Source organism: Dasypus novemcinctus, unplaced genomic scaffold (assembly GCF_030445035.2).
Source record: "Dasypus novemcinctus isolate mDasNov1 unplaced genomic scaffold, mDasNov1.1.hap2 scaffold_255, whole genome shotgun sequence".
NCBI lineage: Eukaryota > Metazoa > Chordata > Mammalia > Cingulata > Dasypodidae > Dasypus > Dasypus novemcinctus.
This window is the reverse complement of record NW_026688221.1, coordinates 111,725-128,562: the sequence shown is the minus strand read 5'-3', so window position 1 is coordinate 128,562 and position 16,838 is coordinate 111,725.

Here is a 16,838-nt window from a genome sequence, read left to right as displayed (position 1 = left end):
ACTGGCTGGCCATCCTATGGTCTTCCCCTACCAACCTCCTTCCACAGGCCTCCCCAGGATTTTCACAGCCAAAACCAGATCCCAAAGCACAGATATATGAAGGGCAATCCCAGGATAAAGGTCTCATCCCCAAATGGGTCACCACTATGGGGACTTTGCCTAAAACACTTGTTGAATTTCAGCTTAAGAATTAACTTACCTTTAGAGACCAGTCCTCACACTGTTATTCCACAGGAAGCTTCTGAGCTTAGATGGAAGGATGTCAACGGTCACAGGAATTTAGTGCAGGTTCCCAAAAGTGGCATTAATGAAGTTCTTTTAGTTATCTGAGAATAATTTCCTATACATGGCTTCAGGCTTGGTTGATCGTTTAAGATGCAACTCTAAGGAAGCAGCTGTGGCTCAAGCAATTGAGCTCCCATTTACCATATGTAGGACTCAGGTTCAGTTCCTGGAACCTCCTGTTAAAAAATAAAGGCATCCCAGACCTGTGCAGTGAGGTGCAGCCCCTGACCCCACATGCAAAATGAAGCACCAAAAAGAGGATGGTGCAACCAGATAGAAAAAAAAGATACAATCCCTTACCTTTGCTCCCAAACCCAAAGCAGATTTCAATCACTTCTTTCAAATGCAGACATTCTGAAAGCTAGAAACATCAGTGTAAATGGAGTATGGGATACAGCCACAGGCTTCTTTCAACTACTCCCCCCCCCCCACCCAGGTCGCAGGTTGAAAATTAGAGGGCCTCTGGGAAACCCCCAGTCTGGGGCAAATCCCATTCCTCACTTTTCCTACCCCTATTAGAGAATCACTGGCATGGAGGCAGACATTTAGCTTCTACCCAGATGAACTTTCTAGATCTCTGTGGACATTTCCTAAAAGGACACAGCAGAGAGTTGATGGGCATAAGAGAGGGAGGGCTCTGAGAGGGTGGGGATTCCATGGAGGGAGCCAAGCACCTGGGGGGAGGAGGGTGATGTGAAGTGGTGCCCCAGTGTAACATCACATATGTGTGATCAAGATGTCCCCAGCGCTACAATCGGAGCCTGGGTGTGACAGCTGGAGCTGGGATAAAATATGGAGAGAAGAGTCTGGGTGAAGGGAGGATGCTCTCTGGCACCTGTTCCTCCTTCTTGACTCCCCATGACATGTTTCCCACTTGGGACATACTCCTGTCCAAATCTGGGTCCAGGATCCAGGTATCTGCTCCCCTTCCACAGCTTCCCTCTCTACCCTTGGGGCAGCTAAAGAAAAAGCAGTGGAACACCAGGTGAAGCCCCTTTTTGGGTCGGAAAGGAAATTCCACAATTCACATGCTCAGGGAACACAGGAAGCACATTAAAAGGATGTGCATCTGTGGGGAATTTAAATGGAGGATTTTGTCGTTGACCCAGAAGACATAACCACCAGATGGCAGTGACAATCTGTTCATTGGACATGGTGTTGACTGTTTTGTAGGATGGACCCCTACAGAAAAGCTTCCAAAGGCCACAGGTGGGAAGGAGTCCGCTGAGGGGGAAGCAGGGCAAGGAATGCCAAGGCAGCTTGGGACCATATAAACATCCCTGCTTACCTACAAATTGAGAGCCTATGTTGAGCTAGTTTCCTGGGGTATGCAAAGCCAGTTAATGCTAAATGGCTAAAAAATGTTTATTGGGCTAATTTTAAGACAATTGCAAGTGTAATTATTTGAGTTTTGCTGTGCCTCAAAGATCTCAAAATAAATTTATTTCTTCACAGGTATTTTCTCAAGAGGATTTTCTGCAAAAGTGACAGCTAGGCAAGCCAGTCATGAGAGTTTTAATGCTACTATATCTGAAATGACTCATCAGCATTCCCAACACTGCTAAGCCCCTCCCACAAATGATTTGTCCCTGACCCTGTGCTGAGGGCTTTCAATGTGGAGGGATTCCTAGGGAAGCCTCCTCCTAGGGATGCATCCCCAAGGGCTGCTGCACAGGATCACAATCATCATAAAGTTAAACACACCATTTGGAAGGTCTTTCATTTCTTGGTAGTGTAAGGGTAAGGCCACATTGGGAAAATAGGAATAGAACTACATTAGGAAATGGGAATTGCATGTGCCTTCAGATAAATAAATAACTTAGGCTGTCTCCAAGGAGAGTGTCAGTAAATAACTTAGGGCTGTCCCCAAGAAAAGGGCCAAAAAATAACATGGGACTGATCACAAGAAAGGGCTTTTAAAAAAGAAAAAAATAGATACACTATCTTCAGCTAACCACAGTGTTCTGCTTCTGTGCCTGCTTGCTTACTAGTAACTCTCCCCCCATCCTCAAAGGCTATAAAAACACCTCTTCCCTTAACTCAGGGCTGCTGTCTCCTCCGCATAGGATGAGACAGTCACTGCACAGCTAATGAAGCTCTCAATTGGAACTTTATTCAAAGTCTGAGTCTGGTTAATATCACTAATCCATAACAGTAGATAGATGTTTGTTTATTAAGAGACAATTCTAGGCCAAGTAATGCCATTTATAATGGCTTCCTGATCCTTTTTTTAATGTCAACTGACTTTCTTTAAGTAAACTCCCATGGGGACTCCTAAATCAAGGCAAAGTCCCACCTGGGTCTCTTATGACCACTTTCTGTCCTGGTCTACAGACCACAACCCTGTTTCCTACTTCACGCAGTTGCCTAAATAAGACTGACTATAGGCCCTGGGGCCAGTGAGGCCAAACTAACTGTGGCTATATTTACCTACAGACACATTCACACCAATATTAATTTTTACCTATTTATATTTGTCTATGCATATTAACTTAAAAGTACACAATATACCCTCTCTATCACTCTGTTTACAGGTGCTTTAACACAATTGTACATGATTTTTTTTGTATGGAAACATGACAATTTAAAACAACTCCTTTCCCCCTCCCTGTCCTTTTTATATATTCCCTAACCCTCCCATTCCTCCATAAGCTCAGGACAAATGCTGTTTTTGGTCAGCAGAATCCTGCTCATTCTCTGCCTTTCCCCACCAGCCATCCCCTGAGTGGTCACCTTCTCTGAGTCCTGTTCCTCATGGGCCCGAGACCCACAGATACACAGCCCCCCTTTCACAGCTCTGATCCTGTGGGCAGAAGATGCAGATTAATGTCACGTGGTGGTCCAGGGTCATGGCGGGCCTAGGCATCCCTGTTAGTCCTGATGATGATTTCAAAGTAGAAATCTTAACTACTTACAGATGCTTTTAGTTCTTGGAATGTATTTTATTTAAAGGATTTCTATGAACAGGAGAGCCAGTTAGGAGACTTTGGTATATAAATGAAATAACAAACTGGTGTTATATTATTTATGGAAAAATAAAACAATAGAGGAATTTCTGTGACTGGATCTGCCAGATAAGGGGCTTTGAATTTTTGTGATGTGGTGGGTTTTTTTGAGGTCCCAGGGCCAGAGATTGAACCTGGGACATTTTAAGTGAGAAATCATCACTTATCCCCTGAGGTTTTTTTTTCATTTGTTTCCTTGGTGTTTCTTTTTTGTTGTATTTTTCAGAAGGCACCAGGAACCAAACCCAGGATCTCCCATGTCAGAGACAGGCACTCAATACATGAGCCACAGTCACTCTCCTGAACTGTTTTTACTTAACAATAACTCCCTGATTCTTTTAATTGTTCATAGTAATTGGGAGAATAATAAAAGAACAATAAATCCCTTACTCTGTTAATGTCTTATTTATGCCCAGTCATTTTAGGATTTCAGTTAGGGGTCAAGAGTCAAAACAGCTTTGAAATAATTTTTAAACAAAAAAATATCTGTGATTAAAATATTAGTTTCCTTTTCATAATAACCATTCCCAAAGATGATCATGAATTTAATTCTAGACATAGTTTGCTTATGCTGGCTTACTCAAGGATAAATAAGGTAAAAGATAGTGAATCAACAAAAGCTCCCTCAGGCTCTATTCCAATTCTACAACTGACATATGAGTCCTAGGCCCTCATTTAGGGATGGGGACACTGAGGCCATGTGAAGGAAAGGGACAGACCAAGACCCATAAACGTGAAGAGGCAAGGAAGAACCAGGGTCAGCACTGGGCTCTCTTTCACATTCAGGACCCCTATTCGAGCTGACCTTTGGTGTTTTGTCTGTGGGGAATGGGGTGGGTTCCCTCTCTCTGAAGCTATGTGTGATAGTCTGAAGATGTTGCCTGCAGACCAAGGTGGGGTGCAGAGAGGAATGGGGTGACCCTGAATTTCTGAGGTCCAGACCTCAACATGTGTTCTTTACCCTTAAACATGCCTACTGCTTACTGTGGTCTCATCAGCCCTGGCCCCACTGCTCAATGTCTGGTGGCCTTGGTCAGACCCAAGGGAGGAGAAGCAGATTTCCTGTTTGCTATGCAACCAGAAAATGACTCAAATTCAGAGGGCAAGTGCTAGGGGTCTTGAATGAGAAGAGCCACTTCTCTTCTGGGCTGAGGGTTCTGGCTCCAGACAAAAATGAGGGAATCCCAGTAGAAAGCTGTGCCCTACAGAGTTAGTTGGTATGTGGGGGGAAAGGTAGATATCATTCCCAGGTTTGTGCTTTTAAAATAGTTGAATAAACTGAGAAAATTGATTCACTTGTGAAAAGTACTTGAAATCATTATGTAAACTGTGATATGATAAAATTCTTTAAGCAACTGCAATTCATTCACCAACAAGATAACAAATCCTATCAAATAGCAGTGACATGTCCTTCACCCTGTCTAACTGCTGGGTTTGGCATTCCTGCACAAAGGTCCTTTCACACAGACCCATCCCTTCCTTCACCAGCACTCTTCCCAACTTCTCTTCCTTCCTATATTAACTTCTTTTCTTCTGAAATTAACAAAGACTTTGTATAAAAAATTCAATCAAAAAAAAATGGAGAGAGGCAAGATGGTGACAGACTAAGTACACCTACATCATCTCTCCTAAGTAAAACAACTGAGTTCAGCAAAATCCTTCCTGACTGAGATGTTTTGGGAACCCAAAAAGCAGGAGGCTTAAGGGCATCCATCTGCAGAGAGCATAACAAAAAGCTGATTGTGCAAGGTCAAAGGATGAGTTTCTGATGCTTCAGGCAGGAACTATTGGACAGCTGAGCCCCTCCCTCAGGGCAGGAGCCACAGCATTCCCTGACCCTTGCCAGTCAGTCATCTAAAAGAGACAAATTCTGAGAGTGGGAGGGTTCTGGTGAAAGGTGGAGAGGGATCCCCTGAGTGTGGGTTCTATGGTCTGGACCCCCCTTTTTTTAGCTTTCAGAAGCATACCAGCTGGCCTCTGGAGAAACCAGGAAGATGGGAGAGGTAAATCTGCTGAGGCCATCTGATTTACCTAGCCTCCCTGGGATAGGGAAAATTGGTCTGGGAGAAGGTGGAGCCAGGCAATTAACTAGTCCTGTGCAACTCCTCTAAGGGAGGGGGACAGTAGGAAGTGCTTAATAAGCTTCCAAGAGCATATTTAGGGTTCCCAGCAAGGTGTGGGTGCTCTCTTTCAAAGAGACTGAGAGTCATTTCGATGCTGTCAGCTTGTTTCTTGATTGGTGTGATTCCACTTTCTTGATTTTCTCATTTCTGTGTGTACTTATTTTGGCAATCAATGCTGTCTCATTTCCCTCCTGCATCTTTCTAACTTCCACCTTCTGTTGCTGTCCTTACATTCCAATTACCTTTGTTTAGTCCCCAATTTTCCTGACTTTTTAATTCTAACCGTTCTGTTTTCTATCCTTTATTACCTTTCTATTTTTATCCTTTCTTTTCTGTTTCCCTCTCTCTTCATCACACTGACCTGTTAATTCACACTATATTCTTTTTGATATTCAGTTTCCCATTTCCTTGTAGGTGCACCACTTTTTTATTCCTGTTTTTCTACACAGTTACATTAGTTTAATATTCAATCTCTTAGGTCTTATATGATTCTTCTGCTAACATTTACTATCAATATTACTATTAAATCTTTTTTTTAACTTCTTTTGCTTCCCCTGGATGTAAACTTTTTCATTCAAGGGAACTTAGACAACAACAAGGAAATAGAATAAGAAGAACAAAGTGTAAAATAGAAAACTTAATACACCCACAAAAACAGCAACTAAATAAAACCTGAGACTACATGGAAGACATAACCAACTGAAGAAACCCATCAAGATAAAATGATGAGCAGAGAGACACAAAAAATTACAAAACATACCAATAATCAGGAAGACATGGCCAAACCAATGAAAAAAACTTAAAACCAGAAAGAGAAGCAGAACTTTGAACAACTAAACAAAGATGTCCAAACTAATATCATGGCTCATTATAATGAAGTGAAAGAAGAGATTAAGGATATTAAGAAAACACTTGCAGAGCCTACTAAAGAAATTGTAAACATATGGAAAAAGATAACAGAATTGTTGGTAATGAATGGCACAATTCAAGAAATAAAAAAATAAATAAATAAATAAAAGCACTCTAAGCAAATAACACCAGAATTGAATAGGCAGAGGAAAGAATTATTGAGGTGGAAAACATTAAATCTGAAATCAAAGAAAGAGTAGAATTATTAGACAAGAATTTAGAAGAAATCCAATAGAGACTTAGGGATCTGAATGACAACACAAAATGCACAAATATCCCAGAAGGAGAAGATAAGGGAAAGGGGACAGAAGGTTTTTTGGAGGAAATAATGGCTGAAAAATTCCCAAACTTACTGAGGGAGATCTATGGTACATGCCCAGGAATCACAGCGCAACCCAAACAGTATAAATCCCAAAGACCTAATACAAAACATATCTGCGAAATTATCTGATGCTCAAGACAAAGAGAAAATATTGAAAACAGCAAGAGAAAAGAGAACCATCGAACACAAGGGAGGCTCAATAAGATTAAGTGCTGATTTCTCATCTGAAACCATGGATGCAAGAAGACAGTAGTATGACATAGTCAACATACTAAAAGAAAAAATTTTCCAGCCAAGAATACTCTATTGAGTAGAACTGGCATTCAAAATTGATGGAGAGCTCAAAATATTCACAGATAAACAGAAACTAACAGAGTATGCCAATAATGAATGTGCTCTTCAAGAAATACTAAGGGGAATTCTGTAGCTTGAAAGAAAAAAACTGAAGTCGGATTTGGAGGACAGTTTAAGACGAACATAAAAGACAGAAAAGAAATAAAAACAACATATGACACACACAACTTCAAAGAAAATATGGCTAATGTAAGTAATTTCTTGTGAGTAATAACACTGAATGTTAATGGATTAAACTCACCTGTCAAGAGACACAGATTGGCAGAATGGATAAGGAAATGTGACCCATCTATATGCTGTCTATATGAAATTCACCATAGACCCAGTGATTCAAGAAGGTTGAAAGTGAATAGCTGAAAAATAATATTACAAGCAACTAATAACCAAAAAAGGCAAAAGTAACTATACTAATATCAGACAAAACAGACTTTAAAAACAAAACTATTGTGAGAGACAAAAATGGGCACTACATATTAGTAAAAGTGTTAATCTATCAAGAAAGAACAATCATAAATATTTATGCACCTAATCAGAGTGCCTCAAAATACATGAGGCAAACACTGGATAAACTAAATGGAGGAATAGATGACTCCACAATCATTGTGGGAGACTTTAATATACCATTATCATCACTAGACAGAACATCTTGACAGAGAATCAATAAAGAAACAAAGATTTGAATAATTTATTAGAGGATCTGAACCTAATAGACATATGCAGAACACTACAACAAAATACAGCATAAATACATTCTTCTCAAGTGCATATGGATCATTCTCCCAGATAGAACACAGGCTAGGCCACAGAGAAAGTCTCAATGAATTCAGAAAGATTGGACTCATACAAAATAATTTCTGTGACCACAGTGGGATGAAACTGAAAGTCTGCAAGGGCTGGAGAACCAGATTAGGCACAAGGATATGGAAGTCAAGCAACACACTCTTAGACAAACAGTGGGCCCAGGAGGAAATCTCAAAAGAAATCAGCAACTACTTTGAAATAAGTGAAAATGATAACACAACATATTAAAACTTATGGGATGCAGCAAAAGCTGTACTGAGAGGGAAATTCTTAGCCATAAATTCATATATCATAAGAGAAAAAATAGCTAAAATCAAACAAATAACTGCACATTTAGAGGAATTGTTGAAAGAATAAATAACCCCAAAGGAAGAAGAAAGAAAGAAATAACAAAGATCAGAGCAGAACTAAATGAAAAAGAAAATAAGAAAGCACTAGATAAAATAAACAAAACAAAGAGTTAGTTCTTTGAAGAAAACAATAAAATTGACAAACCCTTAGCTTTTTCTTGTGTTTTTTTTTAACACAGAAAAAAGACCAAAGATGTGAATAGACAAAATAAGAAATGAGAAAGGGGATATTACCACTGAACCTACAGAAATAAAAAGAATCATAGGAGAATATTTTGAAAAACTATATACCAACAAGAACACATAAGCAGTTGACATTCACAAAGGAAGAAACTGATGATCTCAACAAACCAATCACAAGTAAAGAGAAAAAACCTGTCATTAAATCCACCCAAATATGGAGAGCCCTGGGTCAGACAGCCTCGCAGGTGACTTCCACCAAACATCTGGAAGGAACTACCTCCAATTCTGCTTAAACTCTTACAAAAAATTGAAATAAAAGAAACATTGTGTAACTCATTCTAGGATGTCAACATTACCATAATACCAAAGGCAAACAAAGACACCACAAGAAAGGAAATTAACAGACCAAACTCTCAAATGAACCTATATACTAAAATCCTTAACAAAATACTTGCTAACTGTATTCAGCAACACATCAAATGAATTATCCACCATGACAAAGTGGATTTCATCCCTAGTATGCAATGAAATCTAAACATAAGAAAATTAATCAGAGTAATACACCATATAATCAGGTCAAATAAAAATCACATGATCATATTTATAGATGTAGAAAAAAGCATTTGACAAACTACCCACCCTTTCCCAATAAAAATACTGCAAAAGATAAGAATAGAAGGAAACTTTCTGAACAGGATGAAGGATATATATGAAAAACACACATCTAACATCATATACATGCTGAAATTATAAAATCTTTCCCTCTAAGATTAGGAACAAGACAAGAATACCAATAATCACCTCTCCCATTTAAAATTGTGTTAGAAGTACCTTGTCGGGCATGAGGGAAGAAACAGATATAAAAAGTATCCAAATTGGAAAGGAAGAGGTAAAATTTCACTCTTTGCAGATGACATGATTCTCTACATAGAAAGCCATGAGAAATCTAAAACAAAGCTTCTAGAACTTATAAATGTGTTCAGTAAAGTCACAGGGTATAATATCAAATGTGTAAAAATCAGTAGGATTTCTCCACACCAATATTAAACAATCTGAGGAGGAAATCAAGAAAAAAATACCATTTGCAATACCAATTAAAAAATGAAATACCTAGGAATAAATTTAAACATGTAAAGGACTTATATTAGAGAAAACTGCACAACATTGTTAAAGGAAATCAAAGAACACATAAATAAATGGAAGAATACTCCCTGTTCATGAATAGGAAGAATAAACATCATTAAGATGACTATCCTATCCAAACTCATCTACACAGTTAATGCAAACCCAATAAAAATCAACACAGCATTTTTTAATGAACTGGAATGTCTAACTATGAAATTTATTTAGAGGGGAAAGTGGCCCCAAACAGTCAAAGACATTTGAAAACGAAAAATTAAATGTGAGGAACAATATTACCTGATGTTAAATCATACAATAAAGCTACAGTGGTCAAAACAACATCGTATTGGCAGAAGGATAGACACACTGACCAATGAAACTGAATTGAGAGTTCAGACACACATCCTCATATATACAGTCATCTGATATTCAAGAAAGTACAAAGCCCACTAAACTGGGAAGAATGGCCTCTTAAACAAATGGTCCTTGGAGAACTGGATATCCATATGCAAAAGAAGGAGAGGATTACCAACTCATGCCTTATACAAAAATCAACTCAAATAAATGAGAGATCTAAATATAAGAGCCAAGACCATAAAGACCTTGGAAGACAATGTAGGGAAGCATCTACAGGAACTTGTAATAGGAAATTGCTACATGAACTTCACACCCAAAACACAAAAGCAAAAGAAAAAATAGATAAATGGGACCTCCTCATAATTAAAGCATTTTGCACCTCAAAGGAGATTATCAAGAAAGTAAAAAGACAGCTTACCCAATGGAAGAAAATATTTAGTAACCATATATCTGATAGGATCCTAATATCCAACATATATAAATAATCCTATTTCTCAAAAATAAAAAGACAAACAACCCCTTCAAAATGTGGGCAAGAGATTTGAGCAGATGTTTCTCCAAAGAAGAAATACAAATGGATAAAAGACACATGAAAAGATGCTCAACATCACTACCTATTAGGGAAATACATAGCAAAGCTACAATGAGATACCATCTTACCAATTAGACTTGAGGCTATTAAAGAAATAGAGAAGTGCAAGTGTTGGAGAGGATGCAGATGAATGGGAACCCTTATCCACTGTTGGTGGAAATGTAGAAGAATCCAGCCTTTCTGGATGACAGTTTGGCAGTTCCTCAAAAACTAGCTATAGATTTGCCATATGACCAGCAATTTTACTGCTGGGTATATCCCCAGAAGAACTGAAAACCAGGACATGAACTGATAGATGCACACCAATGTTCATAGCGGAATTATTCACTTTTGCCAAAAGTTGGAATCAACCCAAATGCCCATCAAAAGATGAATGGATAAACAAAATGTAGTATATGCATACAACAGAATACTACTCATCTGTAAGAAAGAATACAGTACTAACACATGGGATAACATGGATGAACCTTGAGGACCTTACGTTGAGTAAGTAACCCAAACATTGAAGGACAAATACTACATATCTTCTCTGACATGAATTAAGCAAATCAGACTGTTTCAGAGAGCTAGAGACTGGCCGATATGCTTATAGGAAATGTGTGTGTGTGTGTGTGTGTGTGAGCTGATGTCTACATGAGAGAAATCTATGATAAAATGTGGGTAAGTTTTTGTGGAGTGAAGGGATAAGATGAGGGCATAGGTATACTATTGGGTGGGGTTTTGAAGGCTTTAGGGGTTAGGAATGGGAGGGTGGGTCAGCTGGCCCATGTAGTTGAGGACAAGGGTTGGGGGAGGGGGAGAACATGGGAGATTGTCAGGTATGTGATTAAAACTACATGTTGAGGAAACTCTTTAGAAAATATACTAAGGAAAGGATACTTGTTTAAGGTGTTTGATGGGGAACATTTGGCACAGGATGTACCTGGGACAGACTTCTAGGGAGTGTGTGAGGGTTCATCTTGTCATATTGTGTTTTATTAGTGGGTGGAGATACTTACAATGAGTGGGAAGGTATTGTACGCCCATCCTGGGGAGGCCTGATGTTCTCAAACAAAGGAGAAGGTGTCTCTCAAGAGCATGGGTGGTTCCCAAAGGCGGAGGATAGAATAGAGTGTCAAGCCCTCAGCATTGTTGTAAGTATCTATGAATCTTGTTCTCCAAGCAGTGAAGCTTGGTTGTCGCTGTGGGCCTTGAGGGGAGTGGGAGAGAGGAAAAGAATAGATGGAAGTGGGGGTTACTGGAGGGCAATGGAAGTGTTCCACAAGATCTTACAAAAATGGATGTAAGCCCTGTTAAATTTCACCAAAAATATATAAAAGTGAATAGTCAAAAATGTAAAACATAATGTAAACTATACAGTAACCAAAAAGTATACAGTCTAAAATATAAGCCATAATGTTAGCCATAACGGAATCATGGTTAATAGTTATATTTTAAAATCCGTACATCAGCTGTAGCAAACGCAACATGCACATGTAAAAAGATCATTGCTGAGGAAGGGGGAAAAGGGTTTGATATTGGGTATATGGGGGTCCCCTAATTGTATATGTGATTTTATTGTGATCTAAAACTTTAGAAGTGAAAATTAAAATTTTTTAAAATGATGTAGATACTGCAGAAGGAATGGAAGAGATTGCCTTGCCACTGTACTTGCAGGGCAACACCTATTACAATGATGAAACACAGAACATCAGGAACAAAGTTTTATGATATTTTTCATTTTTTAATACCCGAATTTATTTCTTTATTTTAGTTTTTCTAAATTATTATAAATTCTATGTCTAATCTATAAGCATGTCAATACTGTTTCATTATCCTTCTAATTGGATTTGGCAATATATTAGACTTAATTTTTGAAGAAGTTTTGGATTACAGAGAGGATCCACTATGACAGGGGAAGAGTACTGGTGAGGGGTGTCATTGAAAGGGAATATATGGGTGGGAGGGAGTTCTCCAGGGTATGCATATAGGATATATATATATGTTCAGAATTCATTGGATATTGTCATAGTGAGTAGAGTTACACATGACAACTGAGGGAGTGCTGAGTTCCCATCCTGGGGAGCTCTGTTGCATCCCCCAGTGGAAGAGCATAATCCCCCAGGTGCAAGGGAAAAGACCCATGAAGAAGAATGGCCCAATGATGGGCCCTTTGTACTGATGACTATGCTTATGAGCTTCTGTGCTTGATATTTAAACTAGGCCATGAGCTGCAGAGTGCCTAAGAGTTACTTCCTCAGAGCCTCCATGTTGCTCAAATGTGGCCACTCTCTAAGCCAAACTCAGCATGTAAATGCACTGCCTTCTCCCCAGCGTGGGACATGACACCCGGGGATGAGCCTACCTAGTGCTGATGGATTGCTACCAATCACCTGCTGGTGATGCAACTAGAAAAAGACCTTAAATCAAAGGGGGAAGTGGTAAAGACAAATTAATTTATATGGCTAAGAGATTTCATAATGAGTTGGAAGGTCATCAGAGGGGTCGCACTAATGCACATCTCAGTAGGATCTGAAAGACAGCCAAAGTAGATACAACCCCATATACTGGTGCTCCTGAGGGCTACAGAGACACACAGGTCCTATAGTCATGACAGATGACTGTGGAATTCATTGCCTTGCAGTGGGCCTTACTTTGGAATTTGTGCTCCTGACTGTGATGGAGTTGGACTCAGATGTGACCTCTCTACACATGCCTCTTCTGTCATTTTTACTGAACCTGTGACTGATGCTGCAGTTTGTGTATGCTCAGAAGACTGGAATCTCTGGATGCTCCATGTGTCATCTGGACCCTGAACCTCGACAGAGTTGGAACACCTACTCTGTGTTTCCTTGGACTTACCCAGATCAGCTGATGGGGAAGTATAATGGTCAACCACCACACCAGGCAACCAAGAATGTGTACAACTGCAAGCAGGAGAATTGCATCCATCAGTCATGTGGAATCTAAGTCCCCACTTGATTCTAGAGGTGGAGTGTACATCTCCATCCCAAGTTACACAGGATGGAGGAATATATTACAGATTTTAGTGGGCTTGCTGGTATTCTACTATAGAACTACTGTGACTCTAGCAATGGAAGAAAATTATGTCACTGATGTGGAGATTGTGGGCATGGAAGCTACTGAGGGCAGGGGGAGGGAGTAAGAGATGTGATATGGGGCTTTTTGGGGACATGGAGTTATCCTGAATGATATTGCAGGGACATAACCCACTAGGTGGACTGGGGTAGTATAATCCACACCATAAACTATAATTCATGCTGTGTAGCAGTGTTCCAAAATGTATTCAGCAAATACAATGAATGCACCACACTAATTAAAGAAGTTGTTGATGAAGGAAAAGTGGGGGATGTGGGGGTGGGCCATATGGGAACCTCCCATATTTTTTAATGTAACATTTTGTGTAATCTATGTATCTTTAAAATATTTATATATATATAAAATATATATTAGAGGAACCAGCAAGATGGCGGCAGAGTAAGGAGCACCTAGAATCAGCTCCTGCTACGGGGCAGTTAGTAAACACAAAGAGCTCTCTGGAGCTAGCTGAAGCACCTCTTTGGGTGCTCCAGGAAGCCAGAAGAGCATCCTGCAATGTCCTTGAAGGAGTAGAAGATTCATCTGAAGATGAATCTTCAGAGAAGACTCATAAGTAGAGTACTCCATGCCAAGGAGGTCGGTGCTTATCATCCACTGAAGGCACAAGCCACCTTGGGAGCTGTTCCATGGCTGGAACTGAAAGCTCCACTTCCCCAAAATGGGGGAGGAAGAGTCAGTTGGGCACGAATTTCAGCTACTGATGAGTAAATTCAGTGTGCTATGATATAATCCTGAGAACAGGTAAAGTTTGAGACTGTCCAAGTCAGAAAGAGGTGGGGAGGCACCAACTTAACTCTGCACCTGGCATGAGGGGAAGCGGGGTAGACCGAGGATCCCAGTGCTGGTGGGGACCGGCTTCTTCCCACCCAGATCATATTACAGCTCAAGCCTAGGCCCCAGTGCCTTATTCAGCAGGGAGGAAGCTGCAGAGACCTGCATCAGCCTCTCTGGGAAATTACCAGCCAAGCCGTGGAGGCTGGTGACTATCCTACTCTGGCTGCAGGAGCCACCCCAGAGGCTATTCTGTGGCTGAAATTGGAAGCTCCATTTCCCAGAAATGGGGAAGGTGGAGACAGTTGGCTGCCAATTTGGGCTGCTGATTGGTAGACTCAGCTGGCTAAGATATAACCCTGGGGACAGCTGGGGTGTGAACCAGCCCAAGTCAAAAAGAGGCCAGTAGCCATCATTCTGACTTCACCTACAGCCTGAGGGGAAGCCAGGCTGACTGAAATTCTCAGTGTTGGCAGGAACCAGTTTCTTTCATGCAGATCAGCCTGCAGCCCACCTAGGCTTTCAGCCCTGCCTCTGGCAGGGAGAAGCCTGAGGAGCCCTGCACCAGCCTATACAGGTAACTGCAGGTAACTTTGGCTGTAAAAGACTGAAAAATCAGAAGTCTACCAGGGCAACTGTAGTCATCTTTGACCTGCACTGCATAGATTGCTGCCCACACCTGCAGCTCCATCCCTGTCCCAGGCAGGGGAGAAAAAGTTATGAAGCTTCATCAGTCTCTCTGGGCAACTACAGACTAGGCCTGTACTTGGGTTATTCTACATAGCTGTGACTCTGTCCCTACCCCTGGCAAAGGAGAAAGTTGGAAGAAGCTTCATTGGCCCCTGGCACAATGAGGGCAGCTTGAGCCTCCATAGCTTACAGCACCAACTACATGCTTGGCTCCTACTGCTCAACCAGCAAGGGAGAAATGATAGGAAGCCCTAAACTAAAGAGAAAAACTGCACCCAGAATAAATTCTCTAGTAAGCCAGATGCCAAGACACCAACAAAAATACTACAATCCACACCAAGAAATAGGAAGCTATGACCCAGTTAAAGGAACAAGATAAGCCTACAGATGACATAAAGGAGTTGAGACAACTAATTACAGATGTTCAAAGAGATCTTCTTAATAAATTCAATGAGATGGCCAAAGAAATTAAGGATATTAAGAAGACACTGGAGGTGTTTTTGGGACTTGGAGTTGTCCTGGGTGATGCTGCAGGGACAGTTACTGGACATTGTATGTCTTCCCATGGCCCACTGGATTGAACGTGTGAGAGTGTGGGTTATAATGTGGACCATTGACCATGAGGTGCAGTGGTGCTCAGAGATGTGTTCAACAAATGCAATGAATGTCTCATGATGATGGAGTAGGTTGTTGCTATGGGAGGAGCAGGAGGGAGGGAGTGGGGGGTATATGGGGACCTCATATTTTTTTAATGTAATATTAAAATATAAAAATAAAGACAAAAAATAAAAAATAAAAAAAGAAGACACTGGATGAGCACGAAGAAGAATTTGAAAACATACATAGAAAAATAGCAGATCTTACGGGAATGAAAGGTGCAATCAATGAAATTTAAAAAACATTGGAATCATATAAGAGCAGATTTGAGGAGGCAGAATAGAGGATTGGTGAACTTGAAGAAATGGCCTCTGAAAGTGAACATATAAAAGAACAGATGAAGAAAAGAATGGAAAAAAATTGAACAAGGTTTTGGGGAAAGAAATGACAGCAAAAGCATGCAAACATAAAAGTCATGGGTGTCCCAGAAGGGGAAATGAAGGGAAAAGGGGCAGAAGAAATATTTGAAGAAAAAATGGTAGATAATTTCCCAACCTTATTGAAGGACAGATCCCTGTCCAAGAAGCACAATGTACTTCCATCCAAAAAATATCCAAATAGACCAACTCCGAGACACATATTCATCAAAATGTCAAGGGCCTAAGACAGAGAATTCTGAGAGCAACAAGAGAAAAGAAATACATAACATATAAGGGATATCCAATAAGAGTATATGCTGATTTCTCACCAGAAATTATGGAGGCAAGAAGACAGTGGTCTGATATATTTAAGATACTACAAGAGAAAAACTTCCTGCCAAGAATCTTATATCAAGCAAGTCTGTCATTCAAAAATGAGGGTGAGATTAGAATATTCACAGATGAACAGAAACTGAGAGAATTTCTAAGCAAGAGACCAGATTTTTCGGAAATACTAAAGGGTGTGCTAGAGCCTGAAAAGAAAAGACAGGAGAGAGGGGCCTGGAAGAACGTATAGAAATGAAGATTATATCAATAAAAGTAACTAATAGTGTCAAAAGAGTGGTGAAAATACAATATAACAGATAAAACTCAATAGTCAGGAATAAACCTAACCAATGTTGCAAAGCACTTGTATTCAGAAAACTGCAACTCAGTGTTAAAACAATTCAAAAATGGCCTAAATAACTGGGAGAACATTCCATGCTCATGGATTGGAAGACTAAATATCATCAAGATGCCAATTCTACTCAAGTTGATATATAGACTTAATGCAATCCTAATAAAAGTTCCACCAGCA